General features: G+C 43.7%; 1 long non-coding RNA gene across 1 annotated transcript; it reads right to left on the bottom strand.

Annotated features, from left to right (window-relative positions):
- Positions 1-1,630: 1,630 nt before the first annotated feature.
- LOC141074529 (uncharacterized) lies at positions 1,631-10,707 on the bottom strand. The gene is made up of 3 exons (XR_012227193.1): positions 10,627-10,707; positions 3,265-3,404; positions 1,631-1,719 (listed from the first exon to the last, which is right to left on the bottom strand). It is a non-coding gene; the product is annotated as an uncharacterized lncRNA (long non-coding RNA).
- Positions 10,708-21,727: the final 11,020 nt, after the last annotated feature.

Raw genomic sequence — 21,727 nt, 5'->3', positions numbered from 1 at the left:
TCAAGGCATTTAAATTAAAGAAATACAACTTTCTAATAAAAACAGTTTCACATTTTTTTTTGGTTTCTATAGCTTCCGTTCAGATTTATGAGTTTTGATGATTAGAGACTGCAAACAAACAAAAGGTTGAGGACAGACAGAAAAAACGTATGACAACAAGATTTGGATACTCAAGGTTTGTGTTATACATTGGACATCCTCCTCTAAAAGCAGCAACCAGAGCTACAGCACTGTAGCTCTGATCACTGCTGTTTAACCCCATGAATTCTGTTTTGAATCTCCAAAAGTGACATTTAAAGAATGCCTTTTCAAAATCCTACAAATGCAATTGTGGGGTTCTGATGGTAACTGGTGGCCTACTGAAAGCCTTCATGGTACTCATGTGTAGCCCAATCACAAACTGGGATTCATAGGAGACCATTATTTTCCTATTTGCTGCAATACTATGACATTATTAATATAATGTTCACAGGACAATTTTCCAGTAAATCATGCTGTCAAAAAACTGCATGGTCTCCCACAACATAAAATGTCTAATAAAGTGAAGTAAACTCCATAATAAGACACTAAATACTATGATATTGTAATAAATAGATTAAGCGATCTCAGGTTCAGGTCCCCTAAGGAAACTAAAAAATAAAGTAAAAAAAAAAGTAATAAAATATATATATATACCTTAAAATTCAAATCACCCCTTTTTCCCAATTTAAAAATGAAAAAGCTAAAAGAATAAATATTGCTGTGTTTTTATTGGTACAATCTATATAAATATCAAATTATTTACAAGGCAACCTATGTACCCCAAAGTGGTGCCAATAAAAACAACTCGGCATATAAAAAAAAAAAAGCCATCATTAAGTTATTGCTCTTTTTATTTTACAAAGTTCTGAACTTTTGTTAACCTCTAAAATAAAAAATAATAAAAAAAACTTTACAAATTTGGTGCTTTTGTGATTGTGCTGACCTGGAGAATCAGGTCATTTTTACAATGAATGCTGTGAAAGCAAACTCCCCAAAAAATGATGGCGGAATTGTGTTTTTTTCAACATTCAATGCACTTGGAATTTTTCTTTGCGTTTCTCAATGCAGTATACGGTAAAATGAATGGTGTTATTCAAAACTACAACTCATCTCATGAAACCAAGCATATCACTATTTCCAGGGAAAAATTTTAAAAATGTTAAGCTCTTGGAAAAAAGCAAAAACGCAAAGTTACTCAGCATTATATATATTGGATCCATATACTGTAGAAACTGTACATTAATGATACAAGGTAAACCATATAATGTTCATCCACACAACAACGTTACGGTGCTTTTGTTTTACTCTTACAGAAAAATAATGCGGATAAAGCGAGGGAGGCGACTCTTGAAACTGACGGATTCAATAAAATGTGCCAATTCACCATCAGTGCCGTTTATGACGTCATGGATTTTATTTTTTTACCTTCATGTCAATGTGATGACGACTTCCATGTCTCAGGGTTTCTGATCTTAAGGCTGCCAGACATATTACATGAATGTCGACTGAACCTGCTAATTTTGGACATACACTCCAGCCGTTTATGTATATGGTAGTGGCCCAACTTTGCATGACATCAAAAGTCATAAGAAAGAAGTATTGCGCATGTTGGATGTCAGCATGCCCCATCTTTTTTTCTCAAGGAAGATAAGCCAACACAAGAGTTGATGTGGACGGTGGGTCATCAGGAATAGTTGTCTGAAAGAATGAGGGTTCAGCTGAAAGTTATCAAAGCAGGATGACCATCACTATGAAATATTTTACTCGCTTACATTGTAATCAGATAATGATAGACTTTATTTAATTCTGTGAGCAGATGTCCCTTAGGATGTACCATATTTAATTTTAAGCTTGCCATATTATACCATATTTATAGCTGTTTTCCTTATAGTTATGCCTTCTTTTAAAATGAATATAAATGTAAGAGGGGTTTTTCCATCTGACATATCAAAAGGATAAACCATAAATGTATGATGGCTGCAGGCCCCACCACTGGGACTAGAGAACCTATGGCGGGCTGCGTTATTAATAGGCTGTAAGCCAGATGCTCTGCATCCTTTGTGTGTGAACAGTGCCGCATACAGATTGTATTTGTTTGCACTGGTGTACCAAACGGCCAATCCCTGATTGTAGGCTGGCTGTCTCATCGGTATTACTGCACCTGTGTAGCCGCCATCTTTATTTGGGTCCGCTGCACCCTTATAGTGCATTTGTCTTTAGGTGTAGACAGGTAAGCTTCTGTGCCTGTTTTTTGGAGTGTTTTTAATATGTGGAGGACTATGGGGTGCATTATAATGTATGGAGGACCAAAAAATTCATAATAGAAGGAGCGTGGATACCTGGCACTTTATGCATTTCTACAGATTCTATACTGATACTTCCCTTCATATTATTTTTTTTCTTACTACGGAGAGAATCAGGATCCTGGATGGAAGACTGAGGAATTTAGCGAGCAATGTGATTGTTTAGTATTAATCATGTAACATGTCTGTACATATTCCAAAATATATGAATAAAAAATGCTCAAAAAATCTTAGGCACCCAAAGGAATTGAAAAAAAATCGATTTTAGTGTGCAAAAGAAGGAAAGCATTAAAAAAAATTGTATTAATCTGATATTGCTGTAATTGTTCTGACCTGAAGAATAAAGCTGTCTTATCACTTATATCGCACGGTGAATATCATGAAAAAAATAAATAAAAAGCAATTTTCATATTTATCCTGCGCTCTATGCTGAGAATGATGTGAGTTGTAGTTTCACAAAACCTGGAATGTCCACAGTTCCTGCAACTACAAAATGTGTGAAAATGTGAAGCAATAGGAATGGTTTCTCTCCCAGACAATGACTCCTGCTCTTACATGGCATTTGTGTATTGTTAGATCTATCACCAGCAAAGAAACACTCAATGTTCTTGTTTTAAATGCATTTTACTTTTGGGAGCTTTCCCTTACTCGCCCGATTCCTCCAGCCTTGATGCTGACCAATGTGATCTGCCATATTATTACTACTTGTTATCAATATGAACACCTGTGGAGATATCACTCATGGTCATTTGTGACATCATCAAATACAGGAGGCCATTGTTACCTCACAGCATGATGTCACAATGACTGTGGTTCTATGTAAACGGGTGTTCAGGGGGAAAAGGCTCATTTGAGAAGATGAAGACGAGGAGAGCGGAGGATCCAGGATAGATGATACAGGTAAATAAGAAACCTTACAGGGATTTCTTAGTGAACTTACCCCCAACATGGACCCTCAGCGTCTACAGATTGTGGCTGTAAGGTGCTGGATTTCTTCAGTACTTGCTGGTAGAATCTCTAGACTTGGGTGATGAAGGTTCTTTGTGAGGTCACACAGCGGAATGTTGGACACTGAAAGTTCTATGCAGCAAACATGGAGACATCAGAGAGGTCAGCACAAAGATGGCACCTCGGATGGAGACATTACAGTAGGTACTTCAGTCAGTGGCTGGTACAGATTGTTGGTGGTGGTTCTGTCACTTTAATTTAAGATTATTGGGGCAAAAAGTCTACCATTATGCCCCTACATGGGAGAGAGGTTGGTGTACATACATTGGGGGAAAAATATTTATTTATATACTTTCTATTTATTTATTTTACTATTTTATTCTACTATTTATGTTACTTATATATATAAAGGCATTTGATGCAATTTTTTTTTTAAATCATATTTATTGCACCATTTTTAATTGCCTTCATCAAAACTTAAAATTCGTAGTAAAAGGAACATGGATACCTGGCACTTTATGTTTTCTACAGGTTTTGTACTGATACTTCCACTCATATGTTTTTTTCTTTCTAGGGAGAGAATCTGGATTCTGGAAGGAAGACTAAAGAATCTAAAGCGATCAATGACATTGTGTAGTATTAATCATTTAATATGTCTGTGCATACTGTACATATTTACATGCTTTAGCACTATAGAGTGCTACTTTATTTGTTTTCCAACTGTATAGGGTCCTGATAGGACAGTTACATGTCTGTATATTAAGGGGTAGTGTTTGTAGGGGGGTAGTGTTCTGTTTTTTTACAGGGGAGATGAACGTAGTCAGGCTATGCGTTCCAGGGTCTGATCTGACGAGGAAAGGTGAGACGTGTTACCAGGACAAAGAAAATCTGCAATCCGGAAACGAGTCTCCATATTGAGTATCATTGCTCTATATATGTCATTTAGTTAGCTGTTGTATGGCCTTGGTCCAGGGTTCTCGAACTGATCGCCTTTTCCCGGGGTCAAGAAGGAATTTTTTCCCTGTAACACATTGGCTGAATGCGTGCAGGTTTTTTGCCTTCTTCTGGATCATTGGCTTTAGGTAGGGGTAGAGATTGTAATTAATAAAATATGTTTAAAATCAATGATCTGTGTCCTTATATCTTTATTTCATCCTCATGTATTTGTATGTTAGTTCTCATTTATGATTCATGACTATGAAGGTATACAGAAATACAAGGGTGGTAATTATGTGTCTCCTAATGTAATGTCTGCATTTATAATGCATACAATAGAGCCATAGACAAGATATCTGAAGTAGTGGAAATTATTATCGTCATAGAAAATAATTGCGGGCTTGATTCAAATATCGAGTATAATGGAAGTCAATAAGAAACTCAAGCATTTTTCGGAAAGTTCTTAACAGGAGAGCTGGTGGGGCAGGAAAATCACTGTAAAATGGATGAAATCTGTGCTCAAATGGAATGGGAACACCACGTGGAAGACGCCTGGATGCATCTCTAACTCCAAGATCTCTACTGGGAACTAAGTAAATAATTTTAAATTATGTGGGGGTCCTCATTATTTTTTAAAATAAGCCAAGGCAATGCAGACAGCTGAGGGCTCATATTATCACGAGCCCTCAGCTATCTGCATTGCCTTGGCTGGTTTTAAAAACCAGCCAAGGCAACGCAGACAGCTGAGGGCTCATATTATGGGAAGGCTATGATCATTTGTCCCTTCCCAGCCTAAAAAAACCCTGCAGCCTCTCCAGGATTGGTATATCACAGTAAATGTGCCAATTCTGGGGCTTTGCCATATTCTTCTGGATTGGGGAAAGCTATGGGGGTGTCTTATAAACACCTCTCCATTACTAACCCCTGGGCTTAACCTGACATTACACAGCTGAGATCAACAACCCAAAAAATTACCCCAATTGTCTCCATTACTAACCCATGGGCTTGTGCTGACATGAACCCCCAAAAATATTATACCAATTGCCACAACAGGGCAATCCGAAAGAGTCGGGTAAAGTGACAGAATTGGAGCATCTCATGTGATGCACCAATTCTGAGGCAGCTGCGGATAATATAAGCCTGCGAGCTGTCTGCTTTACATTGGCTGGTTACCAAAAAAAAAGGGAGACCTCACGTCTTTTAAAAAATATATATTGATGATATTTGTCTGTGATGCATTTTTTAGGTGCGTTTTCAGCCACAAAACATGCGGTGTGGGGACTTGAGCATGGCGCTTGAGCACCCAGTATACTTGATCAAATTAAATATGTATAGCTGAAATTTTGGAATAACAAAAGAACCATATTCCTAAATTTGGGATACTCTCCAAAATATACAATTAGAGAATGAAGGACATTGGGAGCGTAAATCCCTAAAATACAATATATTGATGTGACATTAAGTAGATTCTAGATCTTGTTTTTGCCAAAAATTACACAACATATTTAATCAAAATTATACAAAGAAGAAAACTCAAGAATGGACAAATGACCATGTAGAAAAAGTTGTGACTATAAAAACAATACAACCTTGGGGCAATACAATAGGCATGCAGCGTATCAGGGCGTAAATAGGGTCACTAAAATATATATGGTAATATACAGAGTAAGATTCATTATAATACATGACCCATAGGCATGGGGTGTGAGGATTTGCATAAAATTTATTAAAATTTATAATACACAGGAGAAGTCAGTGAGGTGATTGTTCACGAAAATCGACTATTTTCCATATAAGTATATATTACATTCTACAGCATGGTGGGGAAGGAGACAGTAGGTTGGGGGGTTGCAACAGCTCCAGTGATGTGATGGTGAGGTGGTAGCTCCAGTAGTGGTGAGGAGGCAGCGGGGATCATTGCAGGCTGTAAGCCTTCCTGAAGAGATGGTTTTTCAGGTTACGTCTGAAGGATTGTGGTTGATAGTCTGACGTGTTGGGGCTAAGAATTCCAAAGGATGGGGGCTATTCGGAATAAGTCTTGGAGGCGGTTGTGTGAGGAGCGAATAAGTGTGTAGGAGAGAAGGAGGTCTTGGGATGACCGGAGATTACATGAGGGAAGGTATCTGGAGATTAGTTCAGAAACATATGGGGGAGACAGGCTATAGATGGCTTTGTGGGTCAGTATTAGTAATTTGAATTGGATACGCTATGGGAATGGGAGCAACTGAAGAGATTTGCAGAGGGGAGAAGTGGAGGAGTAGCAAGGAGAGAGATGAATTAGTCTGGCGGCAGAGTTAAAGATGGACTGGAGAGGTGCGAGGGTGTTAGCAGGGAGGCCACAGAAAAAGATGTTGCAATAGTCGAGGCCGGAGATGATGAGAGCATGTACAAGCATTTTAGTAGAATGAGGGTTGAGGAAGGGACGGATTCTGGAATTATTTTTGAGCTGGAAGTGACAGGAGGCGGAGAGAGCATTGATGTGCAGTTTGAAGGACAGGGCAGAGTCCAGGGTTACTCCGAAGCAGCTGACCTCTGGTACGGGGGGAAGCATGATGTCATCAATTGTTATAGATAAGTCGGGTAAGGAAGATCTGTGAGATGGGGGAAAGATGATCAGTTCAGATTTGTCTACATTGAGTTTGAGGAAGTGAGAGGAGAAGAAGGAGGATATGGCTGATAGACACTCCGGGATTCTTTACAGCAGAGAGGTGATGTCTGGGCCAGAGAGGTAGATCTGAGTATCATCGGCGTAAAGGTGGTTCTGGAATCCATGCGACTTTATGAGTTTCCCCAGGCCAAGTGTATAGATTGAGAAGAGTAGGGGTCCTTGAACAGAGCCTTGGGGGACTCCAACTGAGAGAGGATGGGATGACGAGTTAGTGTGGGAGTGGGAGGCACTGAATGTGCGGTTGGAAAGGTATGAGGAGATCCAGGATAGGACGAGGTCTTTGATGCCAAAGGAGGAGAGGATCTGTAGTAGGAGGCAGTGGTCATCTGTGTCAAAAGCAGAGGACAGGTCTAGAAGGAGGAGTATAGAGTATTGTCCATTAGCTTTGGCTGTAAGTAGGTTGCTGGTAATTTTGGTCAGGGCTGTCTCAGTGGAATGATGGGGACGGAAACCAGATTGTGGATTGTTAAAGAGAAAGTTAGATGAGAGGTGGGAGGAAAGGTCAGCGTGGACATGCTGTTCCAGGAATTTAGAAGCGAAAGGGAGCAGCGATATTGGGCGATAGCTGGACATGGCTGTTGGGTCGAGAGTTGGCTTTTTAAGGATAGGCGTGATTGTGGCATGTTTGAACGCAGAAGGGAAGGTACCGGAAGTAAGTGATAGGTTGAAGAGGTGGTTTAGGGATGGGATAAGAGTGGTGGCGAGGTTGGGGAGGAGGTGGGATGAGATGGGGTTGAGTGCACAAATGGTTAGGTGTGATTTGGAGAGAAGATGAGCCAGCTCCCCTTCAGTGATGTCGGATAAGGAGGTAATGGGGTTTGGGCATTGGTCTGTTATACAAAGTGGTTGTGGTGGTTGAATAATAAAGACTTGCTGTGTTTGGTCTATCTTGTTTTTGAAGTGTGCAAAGAAGTCCTCAGCAGAGATTAGGGAAGTTGGAGGGGGCAGTGGTGGGTGGAGGAGAGAGTTAAAAGTATTGAACAACTGTTTAGGGTTGTGGGATAAGGTAGATACAAGGGATGTAAAGTAGGCCTGTTTAGCAGAGGTGAGGGCAGATTTGAATGTAAGTGTTGCTTGTGTGAGTGCAGTGAAGTCATCTTGGGAATGTGTTTTCTTCCTGCGCCGTTCAGCAATTCTGGATGCTTGCCGAAGCTTTTTAGTGGTGTTATTGTGCCAGGGTTGTCTATTGATTCTTTGCATTCTGCTATGCATGACGGGCGACCGAGTCAATGGCTGATGCGAGAGTGGCAATGTAGAAACTAGAGGCAGTGTCTGCGTCGTGGAGTGAAGATATGGAGGACAGTGGTAGGATAGAGTCAGAAAGTATGTGAGTGTCTAGATGTGCAAGGTTTCTGCAGGGGTGCGCATGTTGCTGGACATGGGTGACAGGTGAGGAGGACAGTGATGAGAAAGAGAGTAGATGGTGGTCAGATAGAGGTAGAGGGGAGGTTTTGAAGTTAGATAGGGATATGCAAATAAAGTCCGTGGAGCCTCATTTAAGAGTCTCAAAAACGGGACTAGCAAGATCTTCCTCCAGGGAAGGACCCAGCCAAGGATTGGCTCCTTTCGGAAACCATCATTACCACCATATTAAGTGGCCCTTTAAGTCAATATCCAGCTCTTTACAAGTTTACAGATATGACAAGGGAAATACCAAGGGCAGTTATCCATCCACAGACTGCTGTTTCGGGGTGTTGCCCTTCATCAGTGTGGAGTAGGATTCTGGCTAGGTGGGAGCAATGTCTAGTAGACCAATATCACAAAACAATCACTGACCTCAGGGAGACCAGTCAAAGAAAACACTGCGGTAGCCAGCAAAGTCACTCAATCAGAGAATTCCTAGGTGCATTGCTCCCTGGGAAATACGAATATGCAAATAAAGTCCATGGAGCCTCATTTAAGAGTCTCAAACACGGGACTAGCCAGATCTTCCCCCAGGGAACGATCCAGCCAAGGAGTGGCTCCTTTCGGAAACCACCATTACCACTATATTAAGTGGCCCTTTAAGTCAATATCCAGCTCTTTACAAGTTTACAGATATGACAAGGGAAATACCAAGGACAGGTATCCATCGACAGACAGCTGTTCCGTGGTGTTGCCCCTCATCAGTGTGGAGTAGGATTCTGGCTAGGTGGGAGCAATGCCTAGTAGACCAACATCATGAAACAATCACTGACCTCAAGGAGACCAGTCAAAGAAAACACTGCGGCAGCCAGCAAAGGCGCTCAATCAGTGAATTCCTAGGTGCATTGCTCCCTGGGAAATGTGAATATGCAAATAAAGTCCATGGAGCCTCATTTAAGAGTCTCAAACACGGGACTAGCCAGATCTTCCTCCAGGGAAGGACCCAGCCAAGGAGTGGCTCCTTTCGGAAACCACCATTACCACCATATTAAGTGACCCTTTAAGTCAATATCCAGCTCATATTTGTAAACTTGTAAAGAGCTGGATATTGACTTAAAGGGCCACTTAATACGGTGGTAATGGTGGTTTCCGAAAGGAGCCACTCCTTGGCTGGGTCCTTCCCTGGAGGAAGATCTGGCTAGTCCCGTGGTTAAGACTCTTAAATGAGGCTCCACAGACTTTATTTGCATTTTTGTATTTCCCAGGGAGCAATGCACCTAGGAATTCACTGATTGAGCGCCTTTACCGGCTGCCGCAGTGTTTTCTTTAACTGGACTCCCTGAGGTCAGTGATTATTTCATGAAGTTAGATAGAGAGCAGAGACGGGTGAAGACCAGGTCTAATGTGTGTCCGTCCGTGTGGGTGGCTGAGGAGGACCACTGAGTAAGTCCAAAAAATGAAGTGAGCGACAGGAGTTTTGCGGCTGCTGACTGGTGGATGTCAATGGGGATGTTGAAGTCACCCATGATGATGGTGGGAATGTCAACAAAGAGAAAGTGAAGGAGCCAGGTAGAGAATTGGTCAATGAAGGCAGTGGTTGGGCCTGGAGTTTGGTATATGACAGCCACTTGGAGGTTGTAGGGCGAGTAAATGCGGACAGAGTAGTCTTCAAAATAGGGGAGGGCAAGGGAGGGAAGAGGTGGGATTGGGTTGAAGGTGCAATTGGAAGAAAGGAGAAGGCCCACTCCTCCACCATGTCTGTTGTCAGGAGGAGTGTGGTTGAAGTGAAGGCCACCATAGCATAGCGCAGCAGGGGAGGAGGTGTCGTAGAGTGTCAGCCATGTTTCAGTGAGGCCAAGGAAGGAAAAATTGCGGGTGGTAAAGAGGTCATGAATCACATGGCATTTATTGCAAATGGAGCAGCTGTTTATTGCAAATGGAGTCGGCATTCCAGAGTGATCCCGAGAGAGGGAGCAGGGTGGTGGGATTCAAGGGCATGGATTTGAGGTGAGAAAGATTTCGGGTGTTTGTGTTGGTTTGGGAACTATAGAAAGGGTAATAATGAGAGGTATGAGTTGTGCGGGTCCAGGGTTGGGAGATATGTCGCCAGCAGTTAGGAGAAGCAGAGAGAGGCAGAGCAGGTGGCAGGAGGAGAGTGGGAGATTAGTTTTGTGTGTTATTAGGAGAGACCTAAGGTTGAGAAACAGGTCAGTGGATGAGGTCAGGTGGGGGGGCAAGAGGAAAGGAGAGATTATTACTTGGTTAGAAGGTGCTGGGGTCTGTGGATAGCAAAGGAGAGTCAGGAGTAATGGAGGAAAAACCATTAGAGCATATTTAGGCATGGTAAGAGTAAGTGTGGAGCTAGCAGAAAGAAATTTTGTATATTTTAACAGAGGGTAGGCATACCTTCTGGTCACTTCTGGCTCATGTCTGGCATATTTCTATTGTTATCTTTAAAAAAGTCATCCTTGCAAAAGACAACCCAAGGTCTAGACAGCCGTGTGCCTCTGAATTTATGACAACTTAACAGCGCATGAAAAGGCCCAGGTGTGATCACAAGGGAGGAGCAGCAGGAAGGCTGGACACAGACACAGGAGATGATTAATTAGAAGTCAGAAGAGAAAATGCAAAAGGAGATTGATTCACATGGACAGATAAGGCCAAATTGTGTTTTAGAATCAAGGAAATAAGGTGAGAAAGGAGTCAGCGGACACACTGTACCAGTAATAGAGAGATACAGAGTGATTGGAATCAGGAAAGATGGGTTATGGTATTGCAGCATTTATTTCGGTATTTTGAAGAAACATACCTCCCCCTTACTACTAACCCAGAAGTGAAGTATGATCGGTGGTGAAACCTACAAACCTGGCCTGAAATCATAATATAGGTACATTAATAAGTTTAATCAATTTTAATCAAGATATTATTTTTGTTCTGGACTACCCCTTTAATGACCGCCATTGCAACTTTTTTCGTTTTAGCACAACTGAGGAAAAATTTTCTTGTGCGCGATGTAAGGTGAAAATGCATCAGCCATATGTCATTAGCAACAGCAGCATCTACATGGTTAACAGTGAGAGGAAGCTCCCTCTTTAACCCCATGGGCACTTGATTGTGGGGTGCTAGCTACAGTGGCCTGTTAGACACTGCTTATGGCATGGCCTAACAGGCAAAGTGTCAGTGAAAGGCTGGTGTCACACACAACGTATAAAAAAAAAAATCGGTTTGTTTTTCCCGGACGAGATTCGCAGAAAAGTTTCATGAAGAGTGATTTGCTGATGACACAAAGCTAGGAGGGATAGCTAATACTAGAGAAGAGAGAGAGAGGATTCAAAAAGATTTAAATAAACTGGAGAAGTGGGCAGCAACTAACAGAATGGTTTTTAACAGGGAGAAATGCAAAGTACTACATCTGGGCAATAAAAATGAAAAAAGCATATACAGAATGGGAGGAATAGGGCTAAGTGACAGCACATGTGAAAAAGACTTGGGTATACTAATAGATCACAGACTGAATATGAATCAACAGTGTGATGCAGCAGCAAAAAAAGCAAATGCAATTCTAGGATGTATTAACAGAAGCATACAGTCTAGATCACGTGAAGTCATTATTTCCCTCTACTCCTCTTTGGTCAGACCTCATCTGGAATATTGTGTCCAGTTTTGGGCACCACATTTTAAAAAAGACATCAACAAACTGGAGCAAGTTCAGAAAAGAGCGACCAGAATGGTGACCGGTCTGCAAACCCTGTCTTATGAGGAAAGGTTGCAGGATTTGGGAATGTTTAGTTTGCAAAAGCGAAGACTGAGAGGAGACTTAATAGCTGTCTACAAATATCTAAAGGGCTGTCACATTGTAGAAGGATCAACTTTATTCTCATTTGCACAAGGAAAGACTAGAAGCAATGGGATGAAACTGAATGGGTGGAGACACAGATTAGATATTAGAAAAAACTTTTTGATGGTTAGAGTGATCAATGAGTGGAACAGGCTGCCACGAGAAGTGGTGAGTTCTCCTTCAATGGAAGTCTTCAAACAGAGGCTGGACAGACATCTGACTGGGATGATTTAGGGAATCCTGCTTTGAGCAGGGGGTTGGACCAGATGGCCCAGGAGGTCCCTTCCAACTCTACAATTCTATGATTCTATGATTCTATGATTCTATGATCCGTATGTCATCCGTGTGCAATGCGATGATGCGATTTCCTCACATCAAAGTATCCGTGTGACATCCGTATTAGAGTTGAGCGACTTTAGTCGGATCGGGTTTCATGAAACAAAATTCGTTTCAGATGAAACTGGTCCGACTAGGGCAAAAAAAGTCGGAGTTTCGTTCGAAACCCGACCCCAATGCAAATCAATGGGAATAAAAGTCGGCATTGAGTGGATGAATGTCACCTTGCTCTTAACATACATAGTAACATAGTTAGTAAGGCCGAAAAAAGACATTAGTCCATCCAGTTCAGCCTGTAAAATTCTGTCAGAATAAATCCCCAGATCTACGTCCTTCTAAAGAACCTAACATTAACTGTAAGATACAATATTGTTTCGCTCCAGGAAGACATCCAGGCCTCTCTTGAACCCTTCGACTGAGTTCACCATCACCACCTCCTCAGGCAGGGAATTCCAGATTCTCACTGCCCTAACAGTAAAGAATCCTCTTCTATGTTGGTGGAGAAACCTTTTCTCCTCCAGACGCAGAGAATGCCCCCTTGTGACCATCACCTTCCTTGGTATAAACAGATCCTCGGAGAGATAATTGTATTGTCCCCTTATATACTTATACATGGTTATTAGATCACCCCTCAGTCGCCTTTTTTCTAGACTAAATAATCCTAATTTTGCTAATCTCTCTGGGTATTGTAGTTCACCCATCCCCTTTATTAATTTTGTTGCCCTCCTTTGTACCCGCTCTAGTTCCATTACATCCTTCCTGAGCACCGATGCCCAAAGCTGTACACAGTACTCCATGTGCGGTCTAACCAGAGATTTGTACAGAGGCAGTATAATGCTCTCATCATGTGTATCCAGACCTCTTTTAATGCACCCCATGAACCTGTTTGCCTTGGCAGCCGCTGCCTGGCACTGGCTGCTCCAGGTAAGTTTATCATTATCTAGGATCCCCAAGTCCTTCTCCATGTCAGATTTACCCAGTGGTTTACCGTTCAGTGTGTAATGGTGATATTGATTCCTTCCTCCCATGTGTATAACCTTACATTTATCATTGTTAAACTGCATCTGCCACCTTTCGGCCCAAGTTCCCAACTTATCCAGATCCATCTGTAGCAGAATACTATCTTCTCTTGTGTTGACTGCTTTACATAGTTTTGTATTATCTGCAAATATCGATATTTTACTGTGCAAACCTTCTACCAGATCGTTAATAAATATGTTGAAGAGAATAGGTCCCAACACCGACCCCTGCGGTACCCCACTGGTCACAGCGACCCAGTTGGAGATTATACCATTTATAACCACACTCTGCTTTCTATTACTAAGCCAGTTACTTACCCATTTACACACATTTTCCCCCAGACCCAGCATTCTCATTTTGTGTACCAACCTCTTGTGTGGCACGGTATCAAACGCTTTGGAAAAATCAAGATGTACCACATCCAATGACTCACCTTGGTCCAGTCTATAGCTTACTCCTTCTTAAAAACTGATTAGATTGGTTTGACAGGAGCAACTCCTCATAAACCCATGCTGATATGGGGTTAAAAAGTTATTCTCATTGAGATAATCCAGAATAACATCCCTCAGAAACCCTTCAAATATTTTACCAACAATAGAGGTTAGACTTACTGGCCTATAATTTCCAGGTTCACATTTAGAGCCCTTTTTGAATATTGGTACCACATTTGCTATGCGCCAGTCCTGTGGAACAGACACCGTCACTATAGAGTCTCTAAATATAAGAAATAATGGTTTGTCTATTACATTACTTAGTTCCCTAAGTACTCGTGGGTGTATGCCATCTGGACCCAGATATTTATCTATTTTAATCTTATTTAGCCGGTTTTACACATCTTCTTGGGTTAGATTGGTGACCCTTAATATAGGGTTTTCTTTGTCTCTCGGCATTTCACCTAGCATTTCATTTTCCATCGTGAATACCATGGAGAAGAATGTGTTTAATATATCAGCTTTTTCCTCATCATTATAGATGAGCGAAACCAGTTGAAAAAATTCAAAAGTCGCCGACTTTTGCCAAAGTCGGGTATCATGAAACGAAATCCGACCCTAGGGTGAGGTCGACCACGAGGTCGGCGACTTTAGCGCCAAAGTCGCGTTTCAAAAATGCTTTAGAGCCCTTTTTCAGACAATCAGGATCAACGGACACTGTGGGCAACGTGATGACATAGGCAGCGGTCCCCACCATCTTTGAGAAGGGCATGCAAGTGATTGGCTTGCTTTGGGGGGCATCACAGGGGGTATAAAAGGGCATGCATGCTGACCGCCATCTTACTTATGCTGATCTCAGAATAGGGAGAGCTGCTGCTGCTGCTGATTCTGTAGGAAGAGCGTTAGGCAGGGAAGAAGAAAAAAAAACTGCTTCTGCTGCTAGCGATTTTGCCTGTACAACACACCAGTCATTGTGCAGTGCAAGGGGAGGCTATATTTTGGTGCATCAGCTCTGTTGGTTATTAGGCTGCCTTATAAGGCTCCCTGATAGCTGCATTGCTGTGTGCACACTGGTGCTCAAACTTTTTAAAACCAATCCAAATGTAATTGTTTTGTCCTGGTGAGGTACTGAGCGTGCATTTTTTCACACACCGTACAGCGGTGTACGCTCATCACACACTACCGTGTACCGGCTGTTACCACTGCCACAGGGAAGCTATCTAAGTGTGTGACTCTAAGGAAAAGCCAAGGAGTTTGTCCGTTCTTACAGACCTACACTCTAGGGAGATTCCAATTCTGCCCAATTCTATAAACACCTTGTAGTTTGTCATACACTAGCCAATTTCTGCCTGTGACATAGCGGTGTAAAATACACTGGGCCTGAGAGAATCCTTCAGTGTCCTCAAGTCTGTACAGAGATTCCAATTCTCCCCAGTCCTCTATAGACATTTTTTACTCCAGTAAAATTCATTCTGTGATATAGTGGTGTAATATACATTGGGCCTGACACAACACAACAGTGTCCAGAAGTGTGTAAGGAGATTCCAATTCTCCCCTGTCCTATATAGACATTTTTTACACCATCAAAAATCAGCCTGTGATATAGAGGTGTAATGTACAGTGGGCCTGAGACAATACAGAAGTATTCAGAAGTGTGTAAGGAGATTCCAATTCTCCCCAGGCTTATATACACATTCTTAACACCATCAAAATTCGGCCTGTGATATAGAGGTGTAATATACACTGGGCCTGAGACAATCCAACAGTGTCTAGAAGTGTGTAAGGAGATTCAAATTCTCCACAGGCCTATATACACATTTTTTTCACCATCCAAAATCAGCCTGTTATATAGAGGTGTAATATACACTGGGCCTGAGACAATACAGCAGTGTCCAGAAGTGTGTAAGGAGATTCAAATTCTCCCCACTGCTATATACACCTTGTACCTTGTTTTACAGTGCCATATAGTTGGTCGAATTTTGGGTACATTTTCCAAAAAAATGAGGAAGTGTGGTGGAAAAGGCCATGGAAGTGGGCGGGGGTTGCCAGCTGGTAATGATGGTGTTGGTGGTGGATCTGCTGGTAGTGGCAAAAGCAAAATAGCACCTAATGCAGGAGGTGTTGAGCCTGCGTCATCGTCTGGCTCCACAAGGCCTCGAAGGCTTCCTTTTCTGGGAGTAGGAAAACCGCTTTTAAAGCCGGAGCTTCAGCAACAAGTTTTGGCTTACATTGCTGACTCAGCCTCCAGCTCTATCGCCTCCTCTTCTGAAGTTTTAAAAAATAAAAGCACTGAGTCCTCATTGGAGGCTCCTGGTCATGAACCACACCTTTCCTTGTGTCCTTCACCCCAACCAAAATTGAAGGATGCGGCAGGCCACACTACAGATTACTCCATGGAGCTGTTTTCACATACCATGCCTGGGTTATCAAGTCAAAAGGTGAATTACCCAGGCCAAGATGAATCTGTCATGTAGTGCACTGATGCACAGCCACTGATAGATGATTCTGCTGGTACATTCACTCAGAGCACTACATTGTCCTCGCAGTGTACTGAGGCATAATCTGACCCTGATGAAACTCAGGTGCCCCTTCCCGCATACTATACCACCATACACGATGACACAGAGGAAGGTGGACATGACATTGAAGAGGAGGTGATGGATGACCCAGTTGTTGACCCAGATTGGCATCCATTGGGGGAAGAGGGTGCCGCTGCTAATAGCTCAGAAGAGGAGGAGCATCCGCAGCGGGCATCGACATCACAACAGCTGTTATCTGGCAGGCCCAAAGCAGTCCAAAAACAGGTTACCAAAACCAAAAGAGTTGCAGGACAGCTTGGCCAGACGGTCAAAATATCACAGCGTGCAAGGCCTCAAAATGTCTTCCATAGTAGGAAGAGTGCAGTGTGGCACTTTTTTGAACAAAATCCTAATGATCAGGCAAAGGTTATCTGTAAGAAGTGCGCAAAGACCTTTAGCCGAGGGAAAAATCTGAGAAATTTGAATACCAGTTGCATGCTAAGACATTTAACCACCATGCACTTTCAAGCGTGGACGGACTACCAAAACTCACGTACCACATGTGCAACTGCTCCCAAAGAAGGTAGTCAGGAACACTACATTGTTTCCCCCACTGTAAGCCCACTGGTTAGAACACCACCAGCAGCATATGTTGAGTTGTCGTCGCAAGGGCAAATCAGTCAGTGAATCACACTGTTATTGCAACAAAAGGCTGAATCTAGGCCATCAGAAAGAACACCAACTCCATCACCATCATCAACCCTCTCTCAGTCCACCATGTCCACCGCTAGTTCGACCATATGCAGCTCTCAAGTCCAGCTTATTCTACCAGAGACTATGAGTAGGACAAGAAAGTACTCATCCTCTCATCCGCGTACACTGGGTTTGAACGCCCACATTGCCAAAGTAATCTGATTAGAGATGATGCCCTATCGGTTGGTTGAAAGCGCACCTTTCCACGAACTCATGGCCTACGCAGTACCACGCTATGACCAACGCAGTCGCCACTTCTTTTCTCGCAAAGCCATCCCAGCCCTCCACCTTCATGTGAAAGACCGCATTGTACATGCACTCAAACAATCAGTGAGTGGAAAGGTGCACCTCACAACTGATGCATGGTCCAGTAAGCATGGCCAGGGCCGTTACGTGTCCATCACTGTGCACTGGATTAATGTGGTGGATGCAGGGTCCACTGGTGACAGCGGTGGTGGGACAGTGCTGCCTAGCCCACGGTTTGGGAAACAGTTGGCTGTAGGCGTTCGACCCTCCTCCTCCTCCTCCAGAAGCGAAAGCTCGTCCACAGAGCGCAGTCGAACGAGCACTCCATCCGCAGCTGCCAGTGTTGCACACGAGGTGTCCCCCTATCGATCAGCTAGTGGAAAGCGTCAGCAGGCTGTGTTGAAGATGATGAGTTTGGGCGACAGACACACTGCGGAGGTACTGACCGACTACTTTCAGCTACAAAATGAGTCATGGCTGGGCAGTCTACATCTTGAGGCAGGCAAGGTAGTTAGTGATAACGGCCGGAATTTTGTGGCAGCCATAGCCCTTTCAAAACTCAGACACATACCTTGCTTGGCTCACACCTTGAACCTGGTGGTGCAGTGCTTCCCCAATAATTATCCGGAGTTAACAGCCATGCTCCAGAAGGTGCGAAGACTGTGCTCGCACATCCGCCGGTCGCCTGTACATTTCAGTCGTATGCAGAAGCTGCAGCGATTGCTCAACCTTCCCAAGCACCGCCTAATTATCGACGTTGCAATAAGGTGGAACTGCATCCAGCACATGGTTGAGCGGCTGTGCGAACAGAGGCAAGCTGTAATGCATTTGTGGGAGGATACACGGGCAGGCACTTTGAGGGCAGACATGGAGTTGACAGGTGTGCAGTGGTCGAAGCTGAAAGACCTTTGTAAAGTCCTTCAGTGTTTTGAGGAATGCATATGGCGGGTAAGCGCAGACGACGCCATCATAAGCATGAGCATCCCACTTATGCGTATGCTCATGCAAACTTTGATGCACAATAAGGAGCAGACGTCTGCAGCAGAGGATGAGGAGGAGGGAAGCCTTGATGACATTCAGTCATTTTCTGCTCCGGGACCTCACATGGATGAGGTGGAGGAAGAAGAGGAAGAGGAAGAGGATGATGATGGGGATGATTATGTAGGGGAGGAGGATGCTTTTCACGGGGCAAGAGAAAATGTTGGCATGGCAAGGTCTGGTACAGGCTTTCTTCGTGACTAGAGGGATGTGGATTTGCCTGAAAGTGCTCCTCCACCCAGCACTCGCAGTGCATCATTGACACTGGGAACATTGGCCCACATGTCAGATTATGCCTTGCAGATCCTAAAAAGGGACCCCCGCATTGCCAAAATGATGAACGATGATGACTACTGGTTGGCAAGCATCCTGGATCCACGCTGTAAAGCCAAATTCCAAAATATCATGCCACAGGAGAACCTTGACCTAATATTGGCTAACAAACAAGCAACTCTGGTAGACCGCCGGTTGGTTGAGGCATTCCCAGCACACAGCAGCAGTGATGGTTCTCACACGAGCCGTAGGGGCCGGGGGCAGCTTGGAAGAGGTGTTCGTGGTGCACACATCAGAAGTGGCGTTGGAGACAGGGGTTTCATGACAATGTTGTGGACTGATTTTTCAAGTCCCGCTCACACGACTGGTAATACTGCATCGATGGAAAGTGACAGGAGACAGCCGTTGTCAACTATGGTTACAAACTACTTTTCCTCCCATATTGATGTTCTCCCTCACAAGTCATTCCCCTTTGACTATTTGGCCGCTAAACTGGACACCTGGCCTGAATTGGCACAATATGCCTTACAGGAGCTCTCTTGCCCAGCTGCAAGTGTGCTGTCGGAAAGAGTCTTCAGTGCAGCTGGATCAATCCTGACAGAAAAAAGGACCCGTCTGTCGACCCAAAATGTGGATGATCTAACCCTCATTAAAATGAACCATGCATGGGTTTCCAAGGATTTTGTCCCACCTTACCCAGATGACACATATGTTGCCAGAAAAATGGCTTGCTTTGGTCCTCCTCTTCCTCGGACTTGACCAATTTCGCCTTTAGCATCAGCTGAATGTCCCACTTGAACATATGCCATTTTGTAAACCTACCTAACTGGGCTGCCTCCCCCCCATGACTGGGGTCACCAACTAGCGCACGCAACTGTGCGAGTGCCGTTGCCCTGGACAGGTGGGTAGGCCGACTCTTGGGCGCGGGCACTGGCACAGGGTCCCTCATAGTGTAATCAAGTGTCTCTGATGGTGGGGGTGCACACCTGCCGTCAGACACACCGCCGTACTATGAGGGGCCCAGTGCCAGTACCGAAGCCCACGAGTGTGCCCCCCTTCTTGGGCAGGGCCCCAGCATTTGCAATGTTTACCTCTCCCTGCTCTTCCGCTGTGTAGTCTGGGCTGTCAAATCCTTCACTGGAACTGCCACTACAAATTGGTTGAAGTGATAGATGATGGTTAAGATGTAGCTATGCCCTGTCCCACTGGTCAGGCTCTAGCTTCAGATGATCAATGGCTTCCATTTCTTATGGACGTCGACTCACAATGACATGCAGTGGTGGTTTAATATCAGCTTTCACAGCTTTCCTACTCACAGACGTGTGACATTCCAGTGCACATTTTTAAATGTGCCCTCTCATGCCAATCAGATAGAATCGCCTACGGCCTGTGGCTTCTGTCTTTTGCACTCCAAAGTTACGTGACACATCATGATAGGCAGTGAGAACCATGTTTACATCGTTCCCTGTGATAAAAATTTGATGGAGATGAGTAACGGTGATGGGATCAACGGTACTGCGATACAGCAACACTTTATTCACAAATAAATGTTTTTGCTGTCTCAACACACAAATTAATTGAGGGTCAGCAGCGCCTATGAGAATTGTGACGGAAGTTTTTCCCGTTATTAGTAATTCCTAGATTTCTGCAATCTCTCGACTTTATATCAGTAATTGTATGCATTTCATTTCCTATTGCAGAGAGGCTGGACTGTGTAACTGAGACAGAAATATATATGAAGATTTAAAAATGCCACCAAAAGTGAATACTGGTGTACGCTTCAAATACATTTCCTTTTTTCTACTATTTAGATTGTAGTCTAATCCATACTGAGGACACGGAGATTTTAAATGTTTAAACTATGCTATATATTCCTGCTATCCAGTGATAATGTACCCTTTCTCAACTTTGTACCATCTGGTCAAATCCATTATGGGCCTGAGAACGTCTGAGTCTGCCTCCTGATCTATAGACATTAGGGATGAGCGAAACGGGTCAAAAAATTTCAAAAGTCGCCGACTTTTAGCAAAGTCAGGTTTCATGAAACGAAACCCGACCCTAGGATGAGGTCGGCCATGCCAAAGTTTGTTTTGCGCTCTTTTTCAGCCAATCAGGATCGACGGACACTGTGGGCAACGTGATGACATAGGCACGGGTCACCACCATCTTTCAGAAGGGCATGCAAGTGATTGGCTTGCTTTGGTGGGTGTCACAGGGGGTATAAAAGGGCGTGCACGCCGACCGCCATCTTACTTCTGCCGATCTCAGTATAGGGAGAGGTTGCTGCTGATTCTGTAGGGAGAGCGTTAGGCAGGGAAGAAGACAAAAAAACTGCTTCTGCTGCTAGCGATTTGGCCTGCACAACACACCAGTCACTGTGTGTGCAGTGCAAGGGGAGGCTATATTGTGGTGTACCAGTGGTGTTGGTTGTTGGGCTGCTTTTTAAGGCTTCCTGACAGGCTGGCATTGCTGTTTACCCACTGCTCTGCAAACTGCTTTTTTAAAAGCAATCCAATCTCCCTTATCCTCTAGTCACTTTTGTCACAGTTGTGCCATCGAGCCTGTGACATAGCGCTCAGATATCAGTGGGCCTCACACAATCCAAAAGTGTCCAGTGTCCACAAGTGTCTGCAGAAATTCAAAATCTCCCTTATCCTCTAGTCACTTTTGTCACAGCTGTGCCATCGAGCCTGTGACATAGCGCTCAGATATTCAGTGGGCCTCACACAATCCAAAAGTGTCCAGTGTCCACAAGTGTCTGCAGAAATTCAAAATCTCCCTTATCCTCTCGTCACTTTTGTCACAGCTGTGCCATCGAGCCTGTGACATAGCGCTCAGATATTCATTGGGCCTCACACAATCCAAAAGTGTCCAGTGTCCACAAGTGTCTGCTGAAATTCAAAATCTCACTTATCCTCTAGTCACTTTGGTCACAGCTGTGCCATCGAGCCTGTCACATAGCGCTCAGATATTCATTGGGCCTCACACAATCAAAAAGTGTCCAGTGTCCACAAGTGTCTGCTGAAATTCAAAATCTCACTTATCCTCTAGTC

The sequence above is a fragment of the Dendrobates tinctorius genome, unplaced genomic scaffold (assembly GCF_039654945.1).
Source record: "Dendrobates tinctorius isolate UK_male_01 unplaced genomic scaffold, ASM3965494v1 ptg000015l, whole genome shotgun sequence".
Lineage (NCBI taxonomy): Eukaryota > Metazoa > Chordata > Amphibia > Anura > Dendrobatidae > Dendrobates > Dendrobates tinctorius.
The sequence above is the reverse complement of the archived record's forward strand: the minus strand, read 5'-3'. Positions and strand labels throughout refer to the sequence as shown.